At 42.7% G+C, this 12,500-nt stretch overlaps 1 pseudogene; it reads left to right on the forward strand.

Annotated features, from left to right (window-relative positions):
- Positions 1-261: 261 nt before the first annotated feature.
- Positions 262-7,861, forward strand: LOC108880992 ((E3-independent) E2 ubiquitin-conjugating enzyme-like; annotated as a pseudogene).
- The last annotated feature ends 4,639 nt before the right edge of the window (positions 7,862-12,500 follow it).

Here is a 12,500-nt window from a genome sequence, read left to right on the forward strand (position 1 = left end):
CCCCATCCCTGGATTTCTTATTCTTGGCTGTCATTATTATTATTATTATTATTCTTTTTGTTCTCCTTGTTCAAATTGGTTTACAAATACCGCTGACTGTAGGTTTTCTCGACAGGAACACACTGAGTGAAGGAGATCTTGAATTCGACAAATGGTTCTCAATGAGGCATCAGTTGATGCTTCACATCACAGAAAACATTCTACGTGTGTCCTGTCTATACTTGCAGTAATTTGTTGTACACTTGTTATCTGTCTCCTCAGGAACCACTCCTGGAGGTGCAGTCAACGGAGCGGAGAAGCCCTGTAAAGACGGTGCCTCCCGGGGCTTTAGGGAGTTGAAAGAGGCCTTGAAGATCCTGGAGAGCCTGAAGAACATGACCGTGGAGCAGCTGTGGACTGGCGGCTCTCCGACCTCTCCGACCTCCGCCGAACCAGCCTCCACCGCTAACGTAGCGAGCTCAGTGACGCCCACAGCCCTGAGAAACCCACCAAGGAGAAACGCTTCCTAGATGACATCAAGAAGCTGCAGGAGAACCTGAGAAAGACGCTGGATAACGTGGCCATCGTGGAAGAGGAGAAGATGGAGGCTGTGGTGGAGGCAGGGGGGAGTGCAGGAGCAGGGACAGAGGTTGGTGTTAAAAGGATCCACCTTCAATGTGACAGAGTTGATTCATTCTCTAGTGTCATTCAAGTAAATAAGTGCAACATTGTGACATTTCCTGCTGGTGTGTTACTGTTCAGGTGGAGAGAGCTGGAGAGGAAAAGCCCCAGCAGGAGCCCCAGACTCCAGTCGGTGGACAAGAGTGGCCCAGCGAGTTTCTCAGCGACACACCGGTACTGTGCCAGCAGAGTGGCGGCAAGCCTGGCGTCACTTTCACCAGTGCCAAGGGAGAGGTGTTCTCTGTGCTGGAGTGGGCACCAGGTGAGAGAGATGAGGATTTAATTCCTCGTTTGCTTCTGTTCCTGCTTCTATTCTGTCCTTCTTTTTCTTTCTTCATCTTCCTGTACATCTTCTCTCCATCTTTGAATCTTTGTCTCATTTGTTTCTGTTCTGTGTTGCATGAGCTGATATGAATCTAAGACTTGCTGCAGAGCTGTGAGCACAGACATGATAATGTGTCATTAAAATGCATCTGTCATTGGAGCTAGACTTACAGCAAGCAGACATGTCTTATGTGCACTCAGGCTCCACACAGAAAGACCCCACATTTCCCCATTTCTCTGAGTGACAGTAGCTGCCTCCCATTTCCATTCTGTAATCATACTTGATGTTTTGATGTCTTTTAGCTTCATGGAATTCCCTGCCCCACCACAAGCTAGATGTATTTGTACATTTCAGTTTCTTTCTGTATTGTCGTTCAGCTCGCCATTTGTCCATCTCCTCTTTGTCACCAGACACTCACTCATTCAAGAAAATGGAGTTTTCAGCCAGCAGAGGCCAAAGAAGTTCTTCAGCACAGTGAGGAAGGAAATGGCTCTGCTAGCAACGTCACTGCCAGACGGCATCATGGTCAAAACATTTGAAGATCGCATGGTGGGTTTCTGGTCATAAATATCATGGCAATAAGAGGCATGTACCTAAAGATTAGTATTATTATCCTGTAAAAACACACACCAGCACTGATTGGTAGTCTTTATATATCCCTGGAAAATCTGCAGATTCACTTAAAGGCATAAAAGTAAGGATCCAGAATTTATAATCAACTCAACATTATTTGTCTCATCAGAATTTACTGTGATTATTGTTAAAAGACTAATATTAGGGGCTCTAATAAGGGGTAATTATCGATTTTCAGACGATGAACTTATGTTCAAATAACCTTGTGGTTTTGTATCATCCACTGTAAATATGTGAAAAATGTCTGCACGAGCAGTTCAAGGCTAGAGATGTGTAGAAAATAAATTCTGTACAAATTATGTAAACATTGAGGTTCCACATACACATTTACAACCATTTTGGCTCTGATTTCACCAAGTGATTACAAAATTCAAACTAAATAAAATTAAATATTAAATATATAATATATAAAAATTTCTCATGCAGTATTTTTTCCACAGATGAGGGTGATACACAGCCACACATTGAAATTATTTCTAAACATTATTTCACAGGCTCAAAGATCTTATTGACCCTTTGTGAGTCCATATGTGCTTTGTTTTTTCTGGGTCAACGGCAGCAAACAAGAAGGAGAACAAAAGTTGTAGGATCCCAGAATGTCAAAACGCAGCAGGGATCTTCTACTAGTTCAACCAGAGACTGTAATTTTTATAGTGATGTGTAAAAAGTAAAGCTAAAGGTTAACAGTATTTGACTGTAAAGTTTTATTCTTGTATCTCGGCATATTCTCCAACCATTAACCTCAGTGGTGCACATCAAATACCTACTTTACCTTACGCTGACGTCATACCTCAAATATTGTGTCGTAAGTTTCTTTGCTTTCTCCGACACAGGACCTGCTCTCAGCTCTGATCAAAGGGCCGACTCGCACGCCCTACGAGGGACGGTCTGTTCCTGTTTGACATCCAGCTGCCCAACATCTACCCAGCTGTGCCGCCGCTGTTCCGCTACCTGTCGCAGTGCAGCGGCCGCCTCAATCCCAACCTCTACGACAACGGCAAAGTCTGCGTCAGTCTGCTGGGCACCTGGATTGGCAAGGTGGGTGCTGAGTTAAACAACTTAAGCGAGTGACTTGAGACCGATACAGCAACAACCTGTAGTTGTACAGTGCAGGTTAAAGTGCAGTAAAAAAAAAATGAAGCTTTTGTAATCCAGTGCAGTTTTCAAAGCCTGCTGAGGTTGCAAATAACTTCACTTCCTACAGAATGTACAGAAGCTGTCACCCTTTTTTTTTGTTTGTTTGTTTTTTTTTTTTTGTTTGTTTTTACTCGTACCTGTGCTTTTCTCATGAAGTTGTGGTGATGTGATTCACAGGGCACTGAGAGGTGGACCAGCAAGTCCAGTCTGCTGCAAGTCCTCATCTCCATACAAGGTTAGCACACACACACACACACACACATACCCACATCTTCTCTTATCTGCAGCACATTAATGTTTTATTCATCTGTTCATTTGCTCAGAAGGGCTCCAAGTGCAGTGTCGCACACAGTCATTCAACCAAATATATCTGCCTCACGCACAGACATCACACCACTTCCATTAAACTTATCTGCAATCTGGCCTGCCAGACAAATTGAATCCAGAATTTAATTCACTTTTCACTGTCTCAGAGTTAACACCGATAAAATGTGCCTTTAACCACACAGTGAGTGCAGTATTCCCTGACGGCATTTTGGTCAAAGCAACCACCCATCACACAGTGAAATAAGCACTCTCAAACTTCCGGTGCTGTTTGTTGATTTATTTTGAATTGGCTTCATTCATCATTCATCTCACATGGCAGAGACAGGATCCAAGTCTTACCACCTTTGAGCTGTGTGTGAAAAGCCTTTTTGACACATTAACCTCCATGTCTTGATCTTATATTTTTACATAAACGTGTGTGTTTTTTCTGCAGGCCTTATCCTTGTCAATGAGCCTTACTATAACGAGGCAGGTTTCGACAGTGACCGAGGCCTTCAGGAAGGATACGAGAACAGCCGCTGTTACAATGAGATGGCCCTGATCAAAATGGTCCAGTCTATGACGCAGCTTCTCCAGAACCCCGTGGAGGTCTTCAAACAGGAGATCCAGGAGCACTTTGTCTCTAATGGCTGGCGGCTTGTGCACCGCCTGGAGGCGTGGCTCGAGCTGAACGACGCCGCAGAGAGGGGCCAGACAGCGCACATGTCCTGCAGGGCTTCACACTCGAAAGACCGACCTTCATCAGTGGAGCCTCTGGACGAGCAGCTGCCTTTGGGAGCGGGCCCCGTGGCGGTAGCCCACAGCAGCCCCAGCAAGCCTGGGGAGGAGGGGGTCACAGGAGCAGGAGTTACCAGTATTATGGAGGAGGAGCTGGAGGATTCAGGGCTTAGTCCCTCTACTACAGCGGCCTCTCAGCAGGAGCTGAGCCAGAACTCAGACTTTGACAGCAGCCAGGGCAACACCTCTCTGGGTGACAGGGCTGGATCCACAATCCCTGGCTCTGTGGTCCGCGGCAGCACTTCAGAATCAGGTTCTGCCACGGTAGGCGGAGGAGGGCCGGGCTCCACAGGAAGCCAGCCAGCGGTGCGACCAAAGAAACGGAGAAAGAGCTACAGGAGTTTCCTCCCGGAGGGCAGCGGCTACCCAGACATCGGCTTTCCGCTCTTCCCGCTCTCTAAGGGGTTTGTGAAGAGCGTCCGAGGTGTGCTGCTGCAGTACCGAGCTGCGCTGGCCGCCGCTAGCATCCCTGAGCACACAGAGGACAAGTAAGTGCCTCCTCACCGTTCCCCGACACTCCTCTGCACTGCTTCCTGCTCTTTCCTTCCTTCTCTTCTACCTTTTCATCTGCCTCAAGCTGTAGAGGAGGATCCATTACTTGTCTGGGGAGGGGGGGGCGCCTACAATTTCCAATCTTCTGTACTCGTGTCCAGAGCTGCACTGTGCCCCCAGCACTGTCCGCATTTCTGTCCTTTACCTCCATTTCTAAGTCTGTACCGCTCCTGCTGCCCCAAAGTCCACGACATTCTGCCTTCCTTTTTCCCTCCCCCCATAATCCCCCTCGGATCAAACCACAACTGCGAGAGAACAGCGTCATTGATCAGGAGAATGAGCAAGTTCTGGTTTGGATGCAACTTGATCATGTCTTTGTTTTCCTTCAGTGACCCTGCTGATGAGTGTGATGGATAAAGAGTGGGTGGAGCTCACACACGCTCACCCAGTTACACAAACCTACGGGAGCTCCCTCCGTCACATAGAAACCCTCATCTTCTCACGGACGCAGGTAAAAACACGGAGCTTTTACCAGAGGCAGTCAAAGTTTTCTTCTTGGCCTCAGCAGGGCTTTGACTTCAGTGGCAGTGGTGTGGATGCAGAAACGGACTGAATGAGATGAAAAATCAGTGCCATGAACCCTCTTCCACCCCCCCACCCCACTTTGCCTCCAGCAAACTTCCACCACATGGGTGGGGACTTGCTGGATAACCACTCTGCCATCTCAATCAGCCTGAAAAATGTTAAGCAGACTGGTGATTGGCTGGATTCCACTGAAAAAGTGCAAATCCCAGCTCTCCTGGCTGCTGGGCTAACTGCGGCTGTCTGTAGCACTACTGATATTATCGCTGTAACATCCTGCACTACAACAAACGAATGGACAATCTGGTCCAGGAGAGGTGACGTATAAATACACTGACCAGGAGGATTCTTTTTTTAAGTAGAAGTCACTGGTTGTACGCTTTCTGCCAAAATTTCTCTCTATTCACAAACACACAACGCACATAAACGCACACATAAATATTCAAGTAGAACTTACTGAATGTCAGTAAAACTGCCAACCACGACAGCTTCACCACTTCGTCTACTATACTCGCTGGTATTTTCCTTCGCCAATCACTCGCACTGAACCATGCAGCGAACATCGAGTGACAAAGTTTACATACCAATCACCTCTGGAGGGTCAGACTGCTGTAGCCGTTTGGTAGAGAAGCCAGCCAGGCACAGGATGACAGATTTAGGTGGCTGTATGTGAAGGAGTTTGCGTTTAGTCGAAGCTTAACACAGCTGCCGCCTCTACATACAAAAGTTCCATTCACTTTCTGTAGAATTTAGAAAAGGCCATCACTAAAATGGAACTTGTGCTTCGGTGTTTCAGTGTGTTTAAGGTGTGTTACGCTCACAGAGGCTGAACTGTGTTTGAAAGTGGAGCTTTTACCCACAATGCTCCGCTTTTCTGTGACGGAGGTGAACCCACATCACTGCAATTTAAAGAATAAATGGAGAAAAAAAGCATACAGCATCCATTCCGTCATCTCATGTCAACATGTTGCCTTACTTGAATTGTTCTTAATGATCTCAGACCATTGTGTACAGAGCTGCTTGTGTCATGCTTTAGACATTAACCAACACAGATCTAGACACACACAAAAAACCACTAAAAACCGTGTTACAGTGTTTTCCTCCTTTAAAAGTGCAGATCTCTGATCAGCTTTTATCAGTTCTTAAACATGAGTCTGTCACACTGCGGCCATTGCTGTATTCTGATTTTCCTCTCCAAATTGCACGTGCAGAGTTTAACAACATCAGAATACAAGCCACAGTAAGTGTGATGCTTAAGGTTTATTGATATTATGATTAATCTGCTTGATTATTATTTTCTGTTACTCCATGTTTTCCTGACGTCTTATCCCACGAAGGAAACTGCTGCCCCCACAGACGAGAGAATATTACGCAAATTACAGCACGCAGGCAAAACTTTAGCTCATCCAACTGTTGTCTGCGAACTTCTTTCCTCTCTCTATATTGCATACTTTAGATCTGGATGAAAAAAAACAAGGGTTTTATTGCTTAGCCACAGATTGTGCTGTAATTTACTGTGAAACAAAGCAAAACTCACCTTTGGGTCCAATCGTGCTTCCTGGGGAAATCAGAACAGTCTTTGTTTACATCTATTTAAATAATCCCACCTCTAACATCATGTTCTTTTGTTTTTTTTCTTTCAACATATTAAAATTCTTATTGTTATTATCATTATTATTATTATTAATATTATAATACAGGTCAGACAAAACCCCTTGTGCTTGCTATAATCTGTGAAATAAACAAGAGAGCCTTGGCTGTCTGGTATTTTACTTGAACAAAGAACCTTGATGCTGAAGAGTGTTTCTGAATGAGAGGGCACACTGTGCCGTTGTGAAACTATGAGTGATGGGAGAGGATAAAAACCATGAGCCAAGACTTGCTGCGTTTTAAAACAAAAAAAAAGAAAAAAACATTTGATGAAAAAAAGAGGTAATTAATGAGGGTAATTATGTTTTGCTTTGTCTTCCATTTTTTTCTCCTTTCTACTCTTAAAACTGGTATTCCTGTATCAGATGTGGCAATCAGGCATTCATGACAGTTTGTTCTCTTCCTCAATGTTACTTCACCATCGTCATTGTTTCGCTGCCTTTAATGCTACAGAGGGAGGATGTGTTGTCCTCTCCACTGGCTGCTGTAGCTGTAGCATGTAGCCTTGTTTGCTTTACTTTCTCCTTTTTCTCCCCTGCACACATGCTGCTGTTTGTAAAATGTCGCCTTCACAGTTCTTAGAGGAGGAGTGTGTTTTCAGTGGCCGGTGATCAGCCTGAACGTGTAAAAACTCAAAGCCGTGTTTACGGTGTTTTTGAAAAAAATGCACAGCTCCGCCGAGAATTCAGAGGCGACATTATTGCTCAATCCTTCGCCCTCTTTGTCATTTGTCAACAGTCGCAGAAACAGAAAATGTGAAGTTATCTCGCTAGATCTCAAAGCAAAAATCCAGCAGGATATCAAGCACATGATGCTATGTACAATTTTCTGTGTATGTGTGTATATTATTCAGATTTAAACCATTATTATTATTATTATCATTATTATTACTGCGAGAAGTTTGTTTTACAGCCAAAGCATGTAACATGTTGCTTTAAGCCTTTTGAATGGGCTACACACAAGACTTGACTGTACGATGTCTACATTTCCACAGTGGCCTGTTATTGATATATTTAAAAAATGACTAATAAAGTTATGATTTGTAGCCTGATTCCCTCTGTACAGATGTCATGACTATATTGAAATATATAAATACATACAGTATATATTTAACACAAACTTGAGTTCTAACAAGTCACGTGGATGCTTGGGGCATATCTGTACAAAATGCTGAGTGTGTATTGTACTTATGATTTTTCATTTTTTAATGGTTTCATTTTGTTGAGTTCAGACAACTGTATAGTGATGTATTAAAGTTTGCAAGCAGTACCATAGAAACTCTGGCTTTTTTATTTATTTATTTGGATCTCAGTTGGTGGTTGTGTAGACAGCGGCTTTTCTTATAAGCTGGTGGTATTCTGTATTTTATTCTTTTTTCTAGTTTTGTCAACAGATCCCATGAAAACACCAGACCCAACAATGAATCAATCCTACTGACAAATATTATCTGTGTAGCCAATGTGTGGTGGGGGTCCTTTCATTACAATGAACCTGGCACTGTAGTTGATTTTGACTAAATCCCACACACACTGTACTCCTTCTGGAAGTCCTCACTACAGTGTAAAATGCATATAAATCTGCAGCTGAAAATAGTCCCCAACAAATACACAATTTTCTCCCCTTTTGAGTAACATACCAAAAAAAACCACTAGTCTCCAACTATTTCTAGGAAAATCACCCTATCATGAAATGTTTATATCTTTATCTGAAAGTACTGTGCTTGTACTAAAGGTCTTGAAATGGTTCAGAATACTGCAGCAAGAATGTTCGCTAAATCCAGAAAATTACTCCAATATTAGCCTCCTGTCATTGGCACCCTGTCCACATCAGATCAGCCTTTAAGGCTGCCCTCTCACAGTGCAGGGCTCCTGTCTGTCCCCAGAGTTAAAAAGAAGTCAGCAGGCTGGAGGGCCTTTTCCTACCAGGCCCCCTTCCCCTGGAACAACCTCCCTACTGACATCAGACTGACTGACTCCCATGAGGCCTTTAAATCCGAACATACTTATTTCAGGCTTCTACCTGCTTCTGTTCTACCACCAGCAGTTTTGGTCAGTCTTAATGCATCAATTAAACTCAGTATACAGTAAAATCCATGTTGTCCTGCTGATGAAATCACTGCAACTTTAAAATCACTGCATTACTCTTTGTTTCTTCCATCAAGCACACGAGTGTCGAGGCTGTGTGCATCTCTCTCTCTCTCTCTGTCCTCTTTTCATCTCTCCCTCCTGTAGTTTTGTGCTTTGTAGCTCTCCTCTTCTTCTGTCACTTCCTGCAGGTATTTCTGACTCCGGAGCTGTAGAGTCTGACCTGTGATGTTGTGTGTCCCACTGCTCAACGCCTGCTGTTACATTTGAAATTCTTAGTCTTATTTCTATCATTATTATTATTATTATTATTATTATTATTATTATTAGGGTTGTAACCCTCCATCTGTCCAATCATCATAAATCTTTATACCTCATACCTTCAGCCCGTGACTGACTAACGTTGTACCAAAGCTTCTTCAATTTGCCGTGAGATAACAACCTACAGACATGAAACTGCTCAGCAGCACAGGAAATGATGAAAAGTGGAAAATTTAAAAGGCCATCCTGTGAGTCTTCAAATTTCACTCGCATCTTCAACTGAATACACAAACAAAGCCTCTTGGACTATAAAGGTCATGATGGATTTGTATATCATTTGCATTATGTGAGAAACACTACAATCAATAGATGTTTTTGCATTCCTACTTTATTGACAATAAGTTTGTTGCACAACTTTGCAGTACTGAGGAACATATTTCTATTATAACTGAGCAAGACTGGTTGAAGAACATGGCTGCCGTGGATCAAAAGGGCGGGGCTCAGCAGGAAACTGGCCAAGTTGACTGACTGACTCAAGTTGTCTTAAAGGAAACCTGATTAAAGTCCAGCACTGTGGCCTGAATACACACAAGTTTAGTTTGCATCCAATAGATGAAAACAACCACCACTTGGTAAACACACCTGTGTATATCTCTGTTTTGTTATTAAATGTGTTTTTAAGATACATAGAATGTACTTAAAAAATAGATTTCTGCATTTACATAGAATTTAAATTATTCAGTTGCTGGATCATTTATGAAAAGTTTCCTATTCTGTTTATTTAATAACCCTCTAAGCTAACAGCTAACATTTTTAAATAAATATATTCAAGCAAATAAATAACTTTCAGTGTTAATGTGAATGTGGTTGGTTGTCTCCTTATATACCACTCCAGATTATCATCATACACCTAACATATTTGGTAGTCTTACTATTAAAATCAGGACTCCACAGCTACACCTTCTGCTCATACCAGAGGTGTTTCAACAATTCATGTTGTGCTGCTCTGTTGGTGCCGTCTCATCAATAAGAGATTCCTAAAAACATTTAACATTACAATTGGTAAAAAAAAAAAAAAAAAAAAGCTAGTAAAACAAAATGATTAGATGATACAATTAAACAAACATCTAGTAATATGATATAGAACATTACAGTGTTGTTATAGTTTTTAGTATAGCAAGTATAGCAAGTATGTTTACATATGTTTAGCATTAGTTCAGTCTGGACAAGGCAAAGCAGCTTCTTGCCTTCATAAATCTGCATCTTTAACATTTACATTGTCCTGTTTAGACTGTGCTTATGTCTATCATATTATCTTGCTTATACCTGGTCCTTTACTCATATGTATGCCTCTTTTTTTTCAATCTTTTCAGTCTCTGATGCTGCTGCAACAATGTAAAGGATCATCTTATCTTATCTGTCCTCTGCATGTTAAGTGTTAACGTGTTGCTTTCAGTGTGTTAATGTTACAAGTGAGACAACCACAATGTTAGATTAAGATTAAGATTAAGATGCCTGTGAATATTCTCATTCATCCAGGTCATAGTTATCTCAAGGAAGTTTTAATCAAAAGCAACTGGACTTAGTTGTAGTCTAGAAGACGTTTCACCTCTCATCCAAGAGGCTTCATCAGTTCGTGTTGGACCAGTCCCAGCCTGGTCAGATGCGAACACGAACTTCATCCCAAAGGGATCAATAAAGTCCGTCTAAGTCTAAGTCTACAGCAGCAAGAAACAAGGGTGACCAAGATAGGAAAATAGAAAAATAAAAAATATAATATAGAAAGGCACAGAAGTAACAAAGTGACAAAGTTAAAGTGCAAAGAGACATTCAGTTGTGATCAATCTGCTTTAATGATGAACTTTCATGGACAGCTGTGAATCAAGAGGTAGTGCGGGTCACCCTCTAATTGTAAGGTCAGTGGTAAAACCCAGGCTCCTCAAGTCTGTGTGCCTAAGTGTCCTTGCACAAGATAGTGAACCTCAAACTGACCCAGGTGGTGTGCCATTGGTGTGTGAATGTGCTGTATGAATGTTTGTATGAATGGGTGAATGTGATCTACCCGAGAATCTTTCAAAGCTTTCTAAGGCGCCAAACATTTCTGCAGGAGGAAAGTTTTGTTTTTTCCAACTCTCCGTGATCCTTGAACACATCATACCTCCTCCAACTATAAGACAGTGACGTCAGACGCCGAGAGCCGCACACCTCGGACCACTCCACAGACGCTGTCGGTGGGTCTATGGCGGGGCTGAAATTTAAACCCCCGGGGGCTTAACAGCGGAACTGCCTATCTCTAAAAGTGTGGAGAAGTTAGGAGACACCGGGACGATCACGTCCAACGACAGGAGGAGCCCGGAAAGTCACCGAGAAAGGTTTGTAAAGTTAGCCGCAGGTGCTGTCAGGTGTGTCGGCGCGTGCTGGGTCTGTAGAGTTTGTAACTTCTTGTATTTATGTAGAGTAACATGTTTTACCTTAGTGCACTGTGGGAACGCAGGCACCTTATAATGTCTAGTTTTAATGAAGTCTAACAATGGAAGTCGGTGTGGTCGCTCAGAGGGAAGGAGTTAACCCATAACACTACAAACCCTTATTAGTTATGATTTCATATAAGTTAGAAAGTGAAAATGCGCTTGGAAACGACATTTTGGGTTTCTTGTAACCGCACTAACGCAGCAATGTGAGCAAAGCGACAGGCCCCGCAGCCTAAAGCGTGCGCACCGTTTTGGTTCAAGTAGGCTTTGGTGCAAAGGAGGGTGATTTGTTTGTTTGTTTTATTTTACGTGGATATAATGTGAGAGTGTGTGGTGGTTTAATTAAGTGATACTGTTGGTCTGGCAACAGCCGAGGCAATCAAACAAATGAAACGAGGCCTCTCCGGTTTGTATTGAGCAGGTAGACCTATCAGACAACGGCGAACAGCTGCTGCAGTGTAATCCAACTGAACATTTGTGACAAAGTACTCAGCTAAAATGCTTGTTTTGCTGCTGTTTTATCAATAACAGAACGTCGCCCTCTTGTAAGCTGTGTGGAAAAGACACCAGGATCTCGCCCCTTAAAACTCCTCAAGAAAAGTGATGCCGTTGAAGTAGCCACGAGTTAGCGTAGCCTTAGCGCTAATTACCGTCAGGTGTGCTGGTTGTTGTTAGGCTCATTAACTGTATAACGTGGTTATCTAGAGTGACATTTTTAATTTAACTGCACTCCTGGAATATAAACCATTGCAGCATATGTCCTTTTTAAAATAATGTTTTTAAAGTTTATACGCCTATAATAATATAGAGATATCAAAACGAATTTCAAGGTTGGAGAATTACCAAACTGTTAAAGGCTGAGACGTCAGTCACACTTACTTTTGTTTGTTTTTTTTTCCCAGGTAGATCTACGAAAAAGTAAGACTCATTTTTCTTATTTAATCTGTGTTTTGGCCGCCGCGCGGCGCTCTCACAGACACGCGCACAGACTTTTACATCCTCCCCTCTCTGTCTGTTTGCTGTGTATTGAAGGTGCATTGTCATGGCCGACTATTCTGTGTCTTTGCACGGCCGCCGCGCTAAGACTATTTTTTATAAACA

The sequence above is a fragment of the Lates calcarifer genome, unplaced genomic scaffold (assembly GCF_001640805.2).
Source record: "Lates calcarifer isolate ASB-BC8 unplaced genomic scaffold, TLL_Latcal_v3 _unitig_99_quiver_905, whole genome shotgun sequence".
In the NCBI taxonomy this organism is placed as follows: Eukaryota; Metazoa; Chordata; class Actinopteri; family Centropomidae; genus Lates; species Lates calcarifer.